The sequence below is a fragment of the Hemicordylus capensis genome, chromosome 2 (assembly GCF_027244095.1).
Source record: "Hemicordylus capensis ecotype Gifberg chromosome 2, rHemCap1.1.pri, whole genome shotgun sequence".
NCBI lineage: Eukaryota > Metazoa > Chordata > Lepidosauria > Squamata > Cordylidae > Hemicordylus > Hemicordylus capensis.
In genome coordinates this window covers 9,113,154-9,129,642 of record NC_069658.1, presented here as the reverse complement: position 1 = coordinate 9,129,642, position 16,489 = coordinate 9,113,154, and the positions used below count along the sequence as shown (strand labels likewise).

General features: G+C 46.5%; 1 protein-coding gene across 2 annotated transcripts in view; it reads right to left on the bottom strand.

Moving 5' to 3' along the window:
- PIK3C3 (phosphatidylinositol 3-kinase catalytic subunit type 3) overlaps positions 1 to 16,489 on the bottom strand; it is a 148,827-nt gene that overhangs the window by 13,720 nt on the left and 118,618 nt on the right. The gene's annotated exons all lie outside the window — the stretch shown is intronic.

The window sequence follows — 16,489 nt, the reverse complement described above, 5'->3', positions numbered from 1 at the left end:
ATTGCAAAATCAATCAAACAGGCTGCCAGGAAGAACCAGGTGGGCAGAAGTCCTTCTGCACGTTTGGATTTGTGAGGAAGCAACCATGCCAAAGCAGGTGCATGTAATATGGACTTAGATCCTGACTGCCCGGAGGTGGAAGGACAACCAGGGGTGAAGCAGAAGTTTCTTATCAGAACTTCTCTGACTCAGGATGGCAGCTTCAGGGCTGGGGCTCACAGAATTGTCCCACTGGCTTAGTCCGCTGCTGCAACTCACTCTGTGATATAGGCAGTGATGGGAATCAGATCTATGGGAGGAGAGCTGGTCTTAAGAACATAAGAACAGCCCTGCTGGATTGGGCCCAAGGAGGCCCATCTAGTCCAGCATCCTGTTTCTCACAGTGGCCCACCAGATGCTGCTGGAAGCCACAGGCAGGAGTTGAGGGCGTGCTCTCCCTCCTGCTGTTACTCCCCTGCAACTGGTACTCGGAGGCATCCTGCCTTTGAGGCTGGAGGTGGCCTATAGTCCTTGACTAGCCGTTGACAGACCTCTCCTCCATGAAGTTATCCAAACCCCTCTTAAAGCCATCCAGGTTGTTGGCTGTCCCCACATTTTGTGCCAGAGAATTCCACAAGTGGACTATGTGTTGTGTGAAAAAGTGCTTCCGTTTGTTGGTCCCAGAGTACCCAGCAATCAATTTCATGGGATGACCCCTGGTTCTAGTGTTATGGGAGAGGGAGAAGAATTTCTCTCTATCCACTTTCTCCACTCCATTCATGATTTGGTAGCTAACATGATTGTGGTAGCACGCATGAATTGTCCCCTTTGCTAAGCAGGATCTACCCTGGTTTGCATTTGAATGGGAGCCTACATGGGAGCAACGGAAGATATTTCGCTTCGGGGATGGGGCCACTCTGGGAAGAGCATCAGAAGGCTCCAAGTTCCCTCCTTGGCAGCATCTCCAGATAGGGCTGTGAGAGACTCCTGCCTGCAGCCTTGGAGAAGCCACTGCCAGTCTGGGTAGACAATACTGAGCTAGATAGACCAATGGTCTGACTCAGTAGAAGGCAGCTTCCTATGTTTTTTAGCTCCCAGCTGTTGGCAGCTGCTCTTTCCTCCCCAGGAATGTGATTTCGACATTGTGGCAGGGAATTCCTACCATGCTTCCTGCCTCCACAGTGGAGCTTTCTGGTGGCAGGGAACGGCATCTATCAGTGAGCAGGAGTGTAGCAGGAACACAGAAAGCTGCCTTATACTGAGTCAGACCATTGGCTGATCTAGTTTAGAACTGTCTACTGGAGAGATCAGTACAGAGGCTTTCAAGGTTTCTGGGTCTGATTCTAAGGAAACTGTGAGTACGTCCTGGCCAGCAAAATCTTACAGAGGAGAGTGAAGGTCTCCTCTGAAGCTGGATCTAGGATCCCCCCCCCGCCCCCAGCAAAGAATGACACGATGGACAGGGAAGTGAAAGGCCATTTGATCCAAACCCCTGCGGAAAGGCAAGCCATTCACTCCATGAGCACCCCCAACCACAGATTAGCCTACACAGTCCAGGCCAGGGTTTGGCTAAGGGAGAGAGAAGGTGCGCCATCAGCAGCAAGGTGGCTTGAAGCAGCGGTGGAAACAGTGCGCCAGAAGATTCACGATGGGCTGAAAGACATCATGATGTTGCATGCAGCTGGGTGAATCGTTAGAGGTACAAGGTGCAGTACCTCCAGTGACTCTTAGGAACATAGGGAACTGTCATATACTGAGTCAGACCATTGGTCTATCTAGCTCAGTATTGTCTTCACAGACTAGCAGCGGCTTCTCCAAGGTTGTAGGCAGGAATCTCTCTCAGCCCTATCTTGGAGATGCTTCCAGGGAGGGAACTTGAAACCTTCTGCTCTTCCCAGAGCGGCTCCATCCCCTGAGGGGAATATCTTGCAGTGCTCACACATCAAGTCTCCCATTCAGATGCAACCAAGGCAGACCCTGCTTAGCTATGGGGACAAGTCATGCCTGCTACCACAAGACCAGCTGCTGGTGTCTTTCTTATGTTTCTTTTTAGATTGCGAGCCCTTTGGGGACAGGGAGCCATCTTGTTTGTTTGTTATTTCTCTATGTAAACCAGTTTGGAAACTTTTGTTGAAAAGCGGTATATAAATATTTTTTGTTGTTGTATGTGGAATGCCCTGTATAGGAACATAGGAAGCTGGCTTGTCAGACCCTTGGTCCATCCAGTTCAGTGCTGTCGACACAGACTGGCAGCAGCTTCTCAAGTTTACAGGCAGAAGTCTCTTGCAGCCAGGTTCGACTCCCAATATCTCCCTGTGATCCCAGAAAAGCCACAGTCAGTCATATTAGACAATATCCACGACAAATATTTATATACCGCTTGTAGTGATCAGTCATTGACCAGCCCCTCCTCTCCCCTAAAGAGTAAACTGGAAGTAAACCTGTCCTGATTGACAGGTTGGTGAACTCCAAAGCTCAGCCAATCAGCACACCAGGGGGGTGGGACCTAGAGAGCCATGAAGAAGAGGTTCCTTTGTAAGAAGAAGCTAGGCTGGAGATGAGAGAAGCATGGGCGGAAAGGCTTAGTGAGGAGCAATGGAGTTTTACTCCCTCATAGTCAAAAGCTATCCTGGAGATTTCTGTCATGGAAGGATCTTTGCAGATCCTTGAGAGACAGGATTGCAGGAAGCTTGATTCTCATCAGATGGTGGGTGAGTTTTCAAGGAAAGGGTGATTCAATCTACTGGAACAGTTTGTTAGTCAGATTTTGCATTAGGAAATTATATTTCTTTTATGTGCTTTGTAAATCCCTGATACTGTTCTAGGATGGTCTCTCTGTAAGCTTTTAAAGATGGTTTTGTATTTTTCTACATCCATGTTCTTTGCAGCTGATAACTATGATTTTTAAAAATGTGCCACCCTAATATCATTTGGGGTGCTTTTTGAAGTATTCTTGTAACCTACTGAGTAGGTCTTTTACCAGTAACTAAAAGCTGAGAGAGCCTCAGACCGAAGCAGTCTGTAGCATTTGAATAAAGTTTTATCTTTTTGTTCTTTGCATTTTGTAAGCCTCTCTGGGTGGATTTTTAACTCAGGAAAGGGGGAGGCGGCAAGGGGGTTTCTCTGGTGCAACATGCCTCATACACTCAACAACTACCAGTTTTCTCACCACATGTAAGTTTGCATGTGGAAGGTTTTTGTATACTTTTCCAATAGCAAAAGGAGAGTTTTCCCTGGGATTTCCACCCAAGCGTGTGTGTGTGTGTGTGTGTGTGTGTGTGTGTGTGTGTGTGAGAGAGAGAGAGAGAGAGAGAGAGAGAGAGAGAGAGAGAGAGAAACTCTGTCGATAATTGGGTGGTGGCGGCAGCCTAGATCCTACCAAGATTACAGGAAAGTTTGGGGAGAAGACTTTGCTCAGAAAGCATAGAGGGGATGATTCAGCATTTTTCTTCCCTGCATGTGGGCTTGCTCTGAGACAAAAGGCAGGTAATCCACTACACCACTCTTCAACCAGAGTTCTCAAAGCGGTTTACACACAAAAAATAAGATGGCCCCTTGTCTCCAAAGGGCTCATAGTCATAAACAACAAAAAACCTCCACACAAGCTAGATACCAGCAACAGCCACTGGAGGAATGCTGTGCTGGGGTTGGATAGGGCCAGTTGCTCTCCCCCTGCTAAATAAAGAGAATCATCACTTTAAAAAAGGTGTATCTCAGTTAGCAGGGACATGCCTGTGCAAAGGAGGGCTGCTTCAGTTTCAGCATTTCGGAGGTTCTGGAGAAGTCCCCAGTTTGCAGATGGTGCTTTGCTCCAGGCTGAAGGGGTCTGAACCCCAACAGGGCCCCGAAGCTTCACAAACCCCTATTAGACAATAGTGGGCAAGATGGACAAATGTTCCAACCTCACTAAAAGGTAGCATTATATGTATTTACCATTACAGTCCAGCACCAAAATGCAGCCACCATGCAAAGCAAACACTGCAAACCAGCAGGGACTTTCATGAGAGGTTTTGATGTTGCAATTAAATAAAGGGGGAGGGGCACTGAATATCAGAGAGGAAGACAGATGGCAAAAAATTATTTCTTGGGGTCATTGTAGTAGCAGGATTAATGAACACCAACTCCTGCTTCCAAAGAAACCCATATTTACCCAATACCCATCGGGCAAGTGAGATATGGGAAGAAATCTGTGCCAAGGGGAAAAAATAAAGCTAATATTGTTTCAAGTCTTTGAGCGTTTGGAAAGTTTTTTTAGCGAAACCAACAAAACTGAGAATATTAAAGCAAGTGGATACTTACCACCACCACCCCAGCTTGCATGTGTATATTTGCATGCAGTGTTAGAACTCCTTGTTAAAAAAAATCTGTATATCATCATTAAGATTATTCATGTCTGCCTAGCAAATTGTATATTTAGATGCAAAATACAGGAAAAGAAACAGCGCTATAATTCCTCTGCTTCTTCTACAAAGGCCCTTAAAATTATATCTCCTGCTGCATCTAATTAAGTATGGACTTGAGACCATTCATAAGACCTGGAACTGAAGTGGGGTGTGTGTGTGTGACCAGCAGAAGAATGGAAGTTATTGTTTCAACATGGTCCTAGAACTAAAGGGGAGATGAACAAACACCACATCTTTTGCTGGATCAAATCTGATTGCTAAAAAAATATGCAAACTTTTTCATCAGTTCCTTAATACTGTTCCACTTTGGATACAGAGTTTGGTGAGATTCAAAAGATATTCATACATTTAGACCAGAGGCTCATATAAAGTGCAATGTACCATTATTATTAATTATTAATTATTATTATTATTATTATTATTATTATTATTATTATTATTATTATTATTATTATTTCTTGTTTACACATTCAGACAGGTGTTATTTACTGGTTTGTTTTATCCAGACATCGAGTCCTTCCCAAGGACCTGGGGTGGCTGAATTTTATTGTCAATGTTGTTGCTGCTGTTATAGATATCGTCGCAGAATATAGGCTGTTCCCAGTAAAGCTGCTTTTTGTAATTGGCTGATGGTGATTTCTGTGGCCCCTATGGTGTTGAGGTGCTCTTCAAGGTCTTTTGGAACTGCACCCAGGGCGCCAATTACCAGTGGGATTATTTGGGTCTTTTTCTGCCACAGCCTTTCAATTTCAATTTGTAGATCTTTGTATTTGGTGATTTTTTCTATTTCTTTTTCTTCTATTCTGCTATCCCCTGGTATTGCTATGTCGATTACTTTGACTTGTTTTTCTTTCTTCTCGACTACAGTTATATCTGGTGTATTGTGTGGCAGATGTTTATCTGTTTGTAGTTGGAAGTCCCATAATATTTTTACATCTTCATTTTCTTCAACTTTTTCAATTTGATGGTCCCACCAATTCTTGGCTACAGGTAGCTTGTATTTTTTGCAGATGTTCCAGTGTATCATCCCTGCTACCTTGTCATGCCTTTGTTTGTAGTCAGTCTGTGCGATCTTTTTACAACAGCTGATTAGGTGGTCCACGGTTTCATCTGCTTCTTTACAAAGGCGGCACTTGCTGTTTGTGGTGGATTTTTCGACTTTTGCTCTTATTTCATTTGTTCTTAGTGCCTGTTCTTGTGCAGCCAGTATTAAACCCTCTATTTCTTTATTCAAGTTTTCATTCTTAAGCCATTGCCAGGTCTTTCTTGGTGATGTCTTATTTTCCACTTATATTGTGCAAATATTGACCATGCAGTGGCTTGTTTTTCCATTTTTCTGCTCGCTTCTTGGCTTGTTCTTTCTTGTAGGCCTGCTTTGTTTCATTGGTGTTGAATAGTTTTGCGTTCTTGACCATTTGAAGTGCATCTTCTTCACTGTCCTTGATATATTCTTCAAGGCCTCTTTTCTCCTCCTCTTCTGTTTGATGGACTTGCAGCATTACTCTTCCACCTGAGCTGCGAGGGAGGTAGAGCCTATCGACATCACTGCGGGGTGCAGAGTATGATTGATGGTCATGATTTTCCTGGTCTTATGATCTAGCGTCTCTAGCTCTGCCTGGGTCCAGTCTATTATTCCTGCAGTGCATCTGATAACAGGTATAGCCCAGGTGTTTATGGCTTGTATGGTGTTCCCGCCATTGAGTTTGGACTTGAGGATTTTTCTAACTCTCCTGATGTATTCATTTCCAATTTTTCTTTTAACTTCAGTGTGTGCAATGTTATCAGCCTGGAGAATGCCCAAGTATTTGTAATGTTCTTTCTCTTCCAGGTTCTTGATCTTGCTTCCATTGGGCAGTTCTATTCCTTCTGTTTTTCTTATTTTCCCTCTGTTCATTATTAATGCAGCACACTTGTCTAGTCCTAACTCCATTGCTATATCGCTACTGAATATACGGACAGTGTTTAGCAGTGATTCGATTTCTGACTGGGACTTTCCATACAACTTCAGATCGTCCATGTACAGCAGATGGTTGATTTGACTTGATGTTTTAGATGTTTGGTATCCGAGTCCTGTTTTGTTTAGTATTTGTGAAAGTGGGGTCATGGCGATTGCAAACAACAGAGGGGATAGTGAGTCCCCTTGGAAAATGCCTCTTCTAATGCTAACCTGTCTAAGTGTTGTTGTTGTGGTGGTGGTGGTGGTTGTTTTACACAGTCAGACAGGTGTTAATGACTGGTTTTTTTAATCCAGAGATCGAGTCCTTCCCAAGGACCTGGGATGCCATAATTTTTTTATCATCATCATCATCATCATCATCATCATCTATATCCCGCTCTTACTCCAAGGAGCCCAGAGTGGTGTACTACATACTTGAGTTTCTCCTCACAACAACCCTGTGAAGTAGGTTAGGCTGAGAGAGAAGTGACTGGCCCAGAGTCACCCAGCAAGTCTCATGGCTGAGTGGGGATTTGAACTCTGGTCTCCCCGGTCCTAGTCCTGCACTCTAACCCACTACACCACATGTACACTGTTGTGCAAGAGCACTCTTTAAAGTTTACACCAACACAAACTGCTTGTGGATCCGAAGAGGGGTTTTTTTTGGGGGGGGGAGTTAAAAAAATTGCTTAAAATCGCCCACTTGCCCATTTGTTTTGTGGGTTGGGTGGTAGATAGCACCCATCATGCCCTACCAGACAACCCACTTTGGTGTCCCTAGGTGCTACCCATGGGATACAATGGGATGTTTCGAGTTTCCTCATTGTTCCCTATGGCCGGAACAAGCTGCACTCACAAAGTACACGCACAACCTTTGCACTGAAATTTGCATTGCATTTTGTAGTCTTGCCTTGAAAAACACTGTAGAAGCACACAATAAAGGGAATCTGTCCCTCCTGACACAGAACACACATTTCAAACAGTCCAAAAATGGTCAAAAAAAGAATCACTGACCAAGAATCCACAGCTAACCACAGTGCCTGCACTGCACAATTTGCTCTCTCTCACACAATTAGGACTCCTTATGTTACTAGCATGGCAACAACAGCAAGTACAGTAATAAGCTCAACTAGAGCAATGCCAGCCACATTTTGACCGAGTACAGCTTGCAATGCAGTTTGCAGAGCAGAGCAGAGCAGCGAGTGAAGCACACATAACTCTGAAGGCCCGACATGGAGCACATCACAGCAACCACCAAGAAATATTCCACACCAACAGAAACCCACACACACAGCTGCTACTGATGTATCTTCTTCAAGAGAGGCACACTATAGAGGCTCTCTTCCTCCCAGTCCCTTTGAATACATTTTGAAATTCCCTCCTTTTGTGTCCCCCCTCCCCCCAGGCAAAGGGGGCACAGTTGCCCAGAACAACAAGAGAGGAGAGCTGGTCTTGAGGTAGAAAGCATGACTTGTCCCCTTAGCTAAGCAGGGTTTGCCCTGGTTGCATATGAATGGGAGACTAGAAGTGTGAGCACTGTAAGATATTCGCCTCAGGGGATGGAGCCGCTCTGAGAAGATCAGAAGGTTTCAAGTTCTCTCCCTGGCTTCTCCAAGATAGGGCTGAGAGAGATTCCTGCCTGCAACCTTGGACAAACCTTGTCTGTGTAGACAATACTGAGCTAGATAGACCAATGGTCTGACTCAGTATATGGCAGCTTCCAATGTAACACTTGATTTGTATAACAAAAAGCCAGCCAAGCAAGGAGATCACAAGCCAATTGGAAGCCAATGCCACAGGCCTAGAAAATGGCGCTCCAAACACTGAAATGTTTCAAATCGAAACGGAGCTGTTTTGTTCCGAGCTCAAAACAGGTCCTTTATTTAAAGGGCATTTTGTTTCGAGCTTGAGACACTCGAAACGGCCCATTGAAAAGTTCTGCACATCTCTGCAAAGAACTTGGAAAAAACCTAGTCTTGGATTCAGGTAAACGCAGTATATTATGTCTTATGTGTAAAATATTTCCCTTAATGGATTGGGCCGTAGCTCAGTGGTAAAGCTTCTGCTTTGCATAATAGAAGGTCCCAAGGTTCACTCCTCCAGGTAGGGTTGGAGAAGACTCTTGCCTGAGACCTAGGAGAGCCTGCTGCCAGATAGTGCAAACAATGAGTGAGATGGATGAACTAATGGTCTGACTCCGCAGTTTCCTATATCCCTAGAGGTTCCTATAAAGCAATGAATGAGCTCTGGAACTATGATTCCAACCACTCCATTCACCCCAAACATGAATTCCAAAAGGCTGACTTCACACACACACAATGACAGGAAGACAGCAGAGACTTTGTAAAACTGTGATTTTTGTAAGCTTTATAGAGACTTAGAAAATACAGTGAGAAAGACAGTCCTTTACTGATACGCATCAGCGCTTCCCAGGTTGCATTCCAACCGTGTCAGACTAAACTGCAGGCTCCCTTCAGCAGCTTCGGAGATTACAGCTAAAACATCTTCCTCCTTAGCCATTGAAAGATTTCCTGCAATTTTTCTTTTAAGCACAAAATGAACCTTTGACCAAACGTCTGCTTTCTCTCGCTCTCATTCATCAAGAAGCTTCTTTGGAATTATTGATACTGAGGCACCTTTTGCTTATCAATAAAACTGGGAAAGTTAACAAGTGAGTCCTATAACATCAGGGGTTTTTAAGCTTGGTCCCCAGATACTGTTAGACTACAACTCCCATTATCCTTTTGCCACTGCAGTTGGGTGATGATAGGATTTGTAGTCCATCATCATCTGGCGACCCAAGCTTCAGAACCACTGGGTTACCAAATTTACCAGAATCCAAGGCTAGGTTTTTCCCCAGTTCTTTGATGCTAGAAATCAGGTGGTTTGTCATGAATTCAGAGTGCTCTTCTTTGGGGGTAAATACAAATATAACCTGTATTTACGAATACAACAAATATTTATATCCTGCTTTTCAACACAAGTTCCCAAAGTGGTTTACATAGATGTAAACAAACATACATACATTTGGGCGCCTGTCCACAAAGGGCTCACAATCTAAAAAAGATAGATAAGGTGGAAACCAGCAATAGCCACTGGAGGGATGCTGTGATGGTGATGGATAGGGCCAGTTGCTCTCCCCCAGATAAATAAATGAAGAGAATCACTACTTTAAAAAGGTGTCTCTTTGCACAGACTGGCAGCGGCCTCTCCAAGGTTGCAGGCAGGAGTCTCTCTCAGCCATATCTGGAGATGCCAGGGAGGGAACTTGGAACCTTCTGCATGCAAGCATGGTGATGCTCTTCCCAAAGCAGCCCCATCCCCTAAGGCAGGGATCCTCAACGTTGGGCCCCCAGATGTTCTTGGACTTCAACTCCCATAATCCCCAGCCAAAGGCCTGGGGATTATGGGAGTAGAAGTCCAAGAACATCTGGGGGCCCAACGCTGAGGATCTCTGCCCTAAGGGGAATATTTTGCAGTGCTGACACACATAGTCTCCCATTCAAATGCAAATCAGGGCAGACAGTGCTTAGCAAAGAGGACAATTCAGGCTTGCTGCCACAAGACCAACTCTCCTGAACTGGGCCAATATTTTCCCAGGCTAAGAGCGTCTTAAAGGCAGGGGCCTCTCTACCCAGGTTCTTCTATGTCTGAGATGCCTTTGTTGTTGTGCCATCGAGCCGGTGTCGATTCCTGGCGACCACAGAGCCCTGTGGTTGTCTTTGGTAGAATATAGGAGAGGTTTGCCATTGCCTCCTCCCACACAGTATGAGATGATGCTTTCAGCATCTTCCTATATCACTGCTGCCCGACAGAGGTATTCCCCATAGTCTGGGAAACAAACCAGTGGGGATTCGAACTGGCAACCTCTTGCTCCCTAGGCAAGTTACTTCCCCGCTGTGCCATTAGGTGGCTATCTGAGATACCTTTAGGGCTTTTTATATGGCAGGGCTTCTCAAGCTTGGGTCCCTCCCCAGATGCTGCGGGACTACAAGTCCCATCATCCCCAGCCACAGTGGAAACATCTGGGGACCCAAGCTTGAGAAGCCCTGATAAATGGAAAATATTCTAGCACTGAATCACAGCTCCTTCCTTCTCCCGGCAAAGGAGCCTCAGCAGCAGAAAACACACACAACACAGAAGGCATTAGAGATGGAAATCTTAACTGCTGATGAAGCTACAAGCACAGCAAACTCCCAATGGATCGCGAAGGGCTACCATCCCACCAATCCAGGGCAAGGATCTCCAAAGGGCTGCCCACAAGGCAGTAACCTGTCCCGGAGAGATAATGGATTAAGAAGCTGGGGTGGAAGTTCAGGCCGAGTCTTTCCCAGACAAAGGCGAACAATGCTTGCATCAGCTCCTCGGGGCGATTCGGCATCAATGTTTCATGACCGCACGTCGTGGACTCAGAGTTAAGTACAAAAACGGAGAGAGTGCTGCTCACACCAAGTCCAGAGCTTGCATGACAAGCCTCTCCTATAAATGCTCCCCCGGCTGGATCTTTCATTCCCAAGACTAATTGCAAGCCAATCACTCTGAAAATTACCTGTTGCTACAGCAATCGGGTTCAGCCGGGTTAATGGGCATTGCCGATGCTCGCTATGATGAATGAGCGGACTGTTTAACAGAAAATCGCACCACGTTGCCTGTTTTTAAAGAGTGCACGGCAACATTTCAGAGGGCGGTGGGCCCCTCGCGTCATCACGGCTGAGGAGAAGCTGCCTCCCACTGAGTCAGACAACTGCTCCACCCAGCTCAGTATTGTCTACTTTGACTGGCAGCAGCTCTTCAGGGTTGTGGACAGAAGTCTCTCTCAACAGGTGCTGAGATTCTTCTCCTAACTGGAGATGCCGGGGACTGAAGGTGGGACCTTCTGCATGCCAGCCATGCACTCCATCGTTAAGGCAGGGCTGCTCCTGTTATATAAAACAGCATCCTGGATGAAACTATTAGTTGAAGATGCTGTGGATGGAGCCTGGACTTTCTACTTGCAAGCCAAGCATGCACGTGCACCAGGGGAACTCAAACATGGGTCCCTAGATGATGGTGGACTACAGCTTTCATCATCCCCAGACACAATGACCATTGTGGCTGGGGATGATAGGAGTTGTAGTCCAAGAGCATCATCTAGGGACCCACGTTTGAGAACCGATGCCCTGCAGAGTTACTAGAAATCCTCTTGCACATCAATCATTCTGAGAATTACCAGCTTTACCATGGGAGGAGCTCTGGTCCGGTGGTGGCAAGCGTGAATTGTTCCCTTTGCTAAGCAGGGTCCAACCTGGCTTGCACTGGAGTGAGAGGCTACATGTGAGCACTGTCAGATATTCTTCTTTACGGATGGGGTCACTTTGGGAAGAGTGTCTGCATGCTTGCATGCAGAAGGTTCTAAGTTCCCTCCCTGGCATCTCCAGACAGGGGTTGAGAGAGACTCCTGCCTGCAACCTTGGAGAAGCCGCTGCCAGTCTATGAAAACCATACTGAGCTAGAGAGACCAATGGCCTGACTCAGTAGAAGGCAGCTTCCTCTGTTCCATCTACCACTGTTCTAGGTTTTCCTCCCAGCATTTCCAGGTAGGGCTAAGTAAGTCTCCTGCCTGAAATCCCGGAGAGGCACTGCCAGCCAGAGCAGACACCGGTGGCCCATCCGCTGCTTTTGGACTAGCTCCGCATCCCTGCAGTGGCCGTTGCTGGTGTCTCTCGTGTTTCAGGGAAGCATCTTGTTTCTTATTTATCTATGTACGCCACTTCATGCACTTTCTTGAAAAGCTGTATATAAATTATCCGTGGCGGTGGTCTACAACTCCCATCATCCCCTGCCAGAGAAGGCAACAGTCAGGATTGATGGGACTTGTAGTCCAACATCTGCAGGAAGGCCAAAGTTGTGTAGCCCTGAAGAGGAGAATATGGACCAAAGGTCTGACTCAGTATAAGGCAGCTTCCTACGTAATCTATGCCAATTCCTTCCTATGTAATCTATGCCAAGAGCCCCTGGTGGCGCAGTGGTAAAACTGCCGCCCTGTAACCAGAAGGTTACAAGTTTGATCCTGACCAGGGGCTCAAGGTTGACTCAGCCTTCCATCCTTCCGAGGTCGGTAAAATGAGTACCCAGAATGTTGGGGGCAATATGCTAAATCATTGTAAACCACTTAGAGAGCTCTGGCTACAGAGCGGTATATAAATGTAAGTGCTATTGCTATTGCTAATTCCCCGAGAACGAGCTCCAATTTTGGGGAAATGCAAAGATCTTCTTCCAGAATCAGAGTTACTAAAAACGAACCCCCTGCTCCCAACCTCTGGGCAAATGCTCCTTTGTCACTGGCTCCAAAATGCGGGGTCACTGTCACAGGAGCATAGGAAGCTGCCACCTACTGAGTCAGACCATTGGCCCATCTAGCTCAGTATTGTCTTCACAGACTGGCAGCGGCATCTCCAAGGTTGCAAGCAGGAATCTCTCTCAGCCCTATCTTGGAGATGCTGCCAGAGAGGGAACTTGAAACCTTCATGCTCTTCCCAGAGTGGCTCCATCCCCTGAGGGGAATCTCTTCCAGTGCTCACACTTCTAGTCTCCCATTCATATGCAACCAGGGTGGACCCTGCTTAGCTAAGGGGACAAGTCAAGCTTGCTACCACAAGACCGTCCCTGTGGGGGCTTGTGGGTGTCAGGAACTCCAAGGAGCACGCCTGGCCAGAAACACCCTAAGCTTTCACTACTATCAGCAATGCTCAAAAAAATAAATAAATAAAAATAGACACTTTGGGCTTAGCATAAAGCATGTCAGCAGATGGCCTCACAGACAGCCCACGCTCCTGAACTCCAGCTTTATAAAAGCAATGCTGCAGCGGCCCCTGCTGTAGGGCCTGGAATGCAGAGAGAACGGATTATGCCTCTGAACACTGAGTGAGCTCAGTTTGGCAATGCATCGTTGGTCCCAAGTGGTCTCATTTAAAAGGTCACTTTTTCTATGAAAGACACACGCTGGACTATGCAGCAGCCGAAGAAATGCAACTAAAAAAGAAAGAAAGAGGCAAACTCATGTGCCTCACGAGAGCACCACTCCTAACACCTCAGACCTCCTCTTCTTGAATGCTAAATTTGATATGGCAAAAAAACCCTTGCATCTTTTTTGGAATTGCATGTGAGCACGAACACACACACACACACACACACACACACACACACACACAGAGAGAGAAACAAGGGGGAAGATTCGTAGAGACAGATGCCTCGATTTCTCCTCTCAAAACAGTGATGGCTTTGACGATGAGGCTGTTAGAGAAAAATGGATATATGTTTCTATGTGGATGACTCCACCTGGGTTCTCTTAAAAGAACCTGGGTACAGGTCCCTCAAACGCTTGGCATAGACTAGGGATGTGCACGAATTCGCAGCACATGCCTGGCACCTTTAAAACGGAGGAAGGCACGCGTAGAGGACTTGTGTGTGCTGGTGTCGTGTGAGGGCAGCTGGGGGAGTAGGCTGTGGGCTGGAGGAGATAGCTGGGTGGGGTGCCACTGATACAGGAAGTGGTGGCTAGCAGAAGAGGAACAGGTATGCACCTGCTCTCCTCCATTTGAAAGGTGCCGGGGATGTGCTGCAAATCGTGCTTCATACACATCCCTAGTATAGACAGGAAGCTGAGTGCTTGTCACAGCCTGGTCTCAACCAGCCCTGTGATCTTAAGCTTCACCAATGCCACCAAGTAGACTTTTGTACTTCACCCCCCTTGGCTGTGTCTACTGAAACAAGACTTCCAAAACTCTGCTTCTCTCAAAGTTAGGAAGGATGGAAAGACTTCTAAGTGTGTGTGTGTGTGTGTGTGTGTGTGTGCGTGTGTGTGTGTGTGGTGGGGACAGACTGAAGCTACAAATCTTTACATTCAAAACAAGACAACTTTACTTTTTTCCTTCAAAAACAGTAGTTCTTTGGTAAACTTAGAACGAAGTAACAGCAACCATATGAGCATAAGGAACAAATACTATAGGAGAAAAACACATCCATCTAACCTTCATCTAATACTGTGCCCTAGCTCAGTGTCCTTACCAGGAGTCTTTTTATAATCACTTCTGGTCAGCTTCTGCAGCGAGCATGGCTTTCTCAGCCTCAGGTCTTGCTCTGTTGCTTCAATTCCAAATTGTTCTTTCAGCAGCTTTGAGAGTGATTCGGTTCTCCAGAGAGTTTCAGCTCAACTCTCCCAGTGATCTCTCAGCTCTGATTTCAGCAGCTCTTCTCTCCTGGCCCTCCAAGACTCTGTTATTAGTTGAGCTTATTCTGCCCAGCTCCAGAAGCCTCTTGTTTACAGCTGCATCTCCAGGCTTGGAGATTAAACTTTTGCTATGCTCAGGAGCTGCACCGCAATCTGAGCTCCCAGTTTATGTTATACATGGGGACAAGTCGCTTAGTTGGCAGTGGACTGGTCAGCCCTAGATTTGGGCTGCAAGTAATACAAATTGCAAAGGGGATTAGCTTCACGCCCCCTCTCCCTATGTGGGGGGGTCTGGCTAAGCAAGACCCCAGAACTAGATACTGCGGGTTATCTGGCCTCTGAGGCATTTTGGACAGGATGAACTCTAAAACTCCCCTCATCCTCCCACAAGAGAGATAACACCTGATGCTAATGAAGCAATTAGGCCAGGAAGGGAAGGCAGATAAGACAAGTGCAGCAGCAGACTCCCTCACAATAAGGATGAGTCAGTGACGTAATCTGAAAAGGTGCCCATCGAAAGTTTTGATAGAATTATTGGGAGTCGGTCCCAACACAGAATATTCTTTGACGCACCTGCACACTCTGATTACCATTACAACCAGCCTTGCATACAATAGGCGATTCACACACCTTCTTACTCAGGAAGGACGCTCAGACAAAATGCATTCCGAAAAAGCCTGTCTGGACTCTTCTATTCAGCAAAGTATGATGAAAGAAATGCGCCTCTAAGGCACGTTTTGGGATATAAGTATCCCTGGCTCCGTGACCCGAGTTCCCTTGTGCCTTTCACTCGGGAATCCATCAGACTGAAACAAGCAAGCTTCGTGCTCTCCTGTGTCCATCACTGGAGACTCAAACTGCAGAACATCGCAAGAAGTGTGTTCCCCCCTCTATCTTCCTGGGGACTCCATCTTTGTGCTCTCTCAGACATCCCTCTGGAGACTCCACTGCAACAAGAACTTCAGCAGACCACCTTGGTGTGCTCCTCTCCATTGAGGCCCCCTGAGCTGAAATCAATTCGCTGCTCTCAGGCCGAGGCTCAGCTCATTGTGCCTGGTTTTAGATTGGTCCATCTACTGATTTATCCAGCTGGCTTCATGCTGGAACTCTCCTTGTGAGGAACCCCACTAACTCCTTCAACTCTCCAGCTCCCCACTTCGCCACCCCGGACAGACGCTAGTCTCCAGCTGCCCGAGTTGGATCTTGGTGAGGACAGGTGATATAGCCTCTTGCCCGGCTCCATCAGGGCTGAATCTATCCCTTTCTCTTATTTCTGAAACCTTGCCCCTCTATCTTAAAATAACTCACTCTAGCCCGCCGGGAAATTTACACATAATTTGGAGCTTTATGCTAAATGTGCCTTACAATAGTCTATTTTTAAACATATGTGTATTGCCTTTACGTTAGGGCTACCTAGCAACTCAGTCTTACTACTTACGCAAGGCTGTCTATCGGTCTCTGTCTGTCCAGATCAGAATGAAAGGTCTGACCAAAATTGCTTTTTTAGAGGCTGGGCATGCCAGGCACGCCTGAGCATCACAGTGAACCATCTGCCTTTTGGCTCCTGCCCTGCATGAAGCCGCCTCCTTCACTGGGAGAAATGGGAGAGAATCTCCTCTGGGGTTCCATGCATGCAGAAGACGCTTGCTTCACTCCTCCCATCCTGCACCACGAGCGATGCCAGACCGGCGTAAACCTTCGCTTCTTGTATGAAAGATCGCTGTACATAGCATGGACCATTATTTCACCGCCTCCCCGACCCCCCCCCTTCCCTATTCTCATATTTCACCGACCATGAAGCTACTGGGCATGAGAGAGATCTGAACAATTTGCTTTCAGTTAGATGTTGAAGGTTGATTATAAAATTACATTCTTGCCAGCCTGTCCCTGGAGAATGTGGCTGAGGTTACTGGATGGGAAATGACGCCTGGGGAGAAAATTGCCTCGATTTAGAAAGGCCTC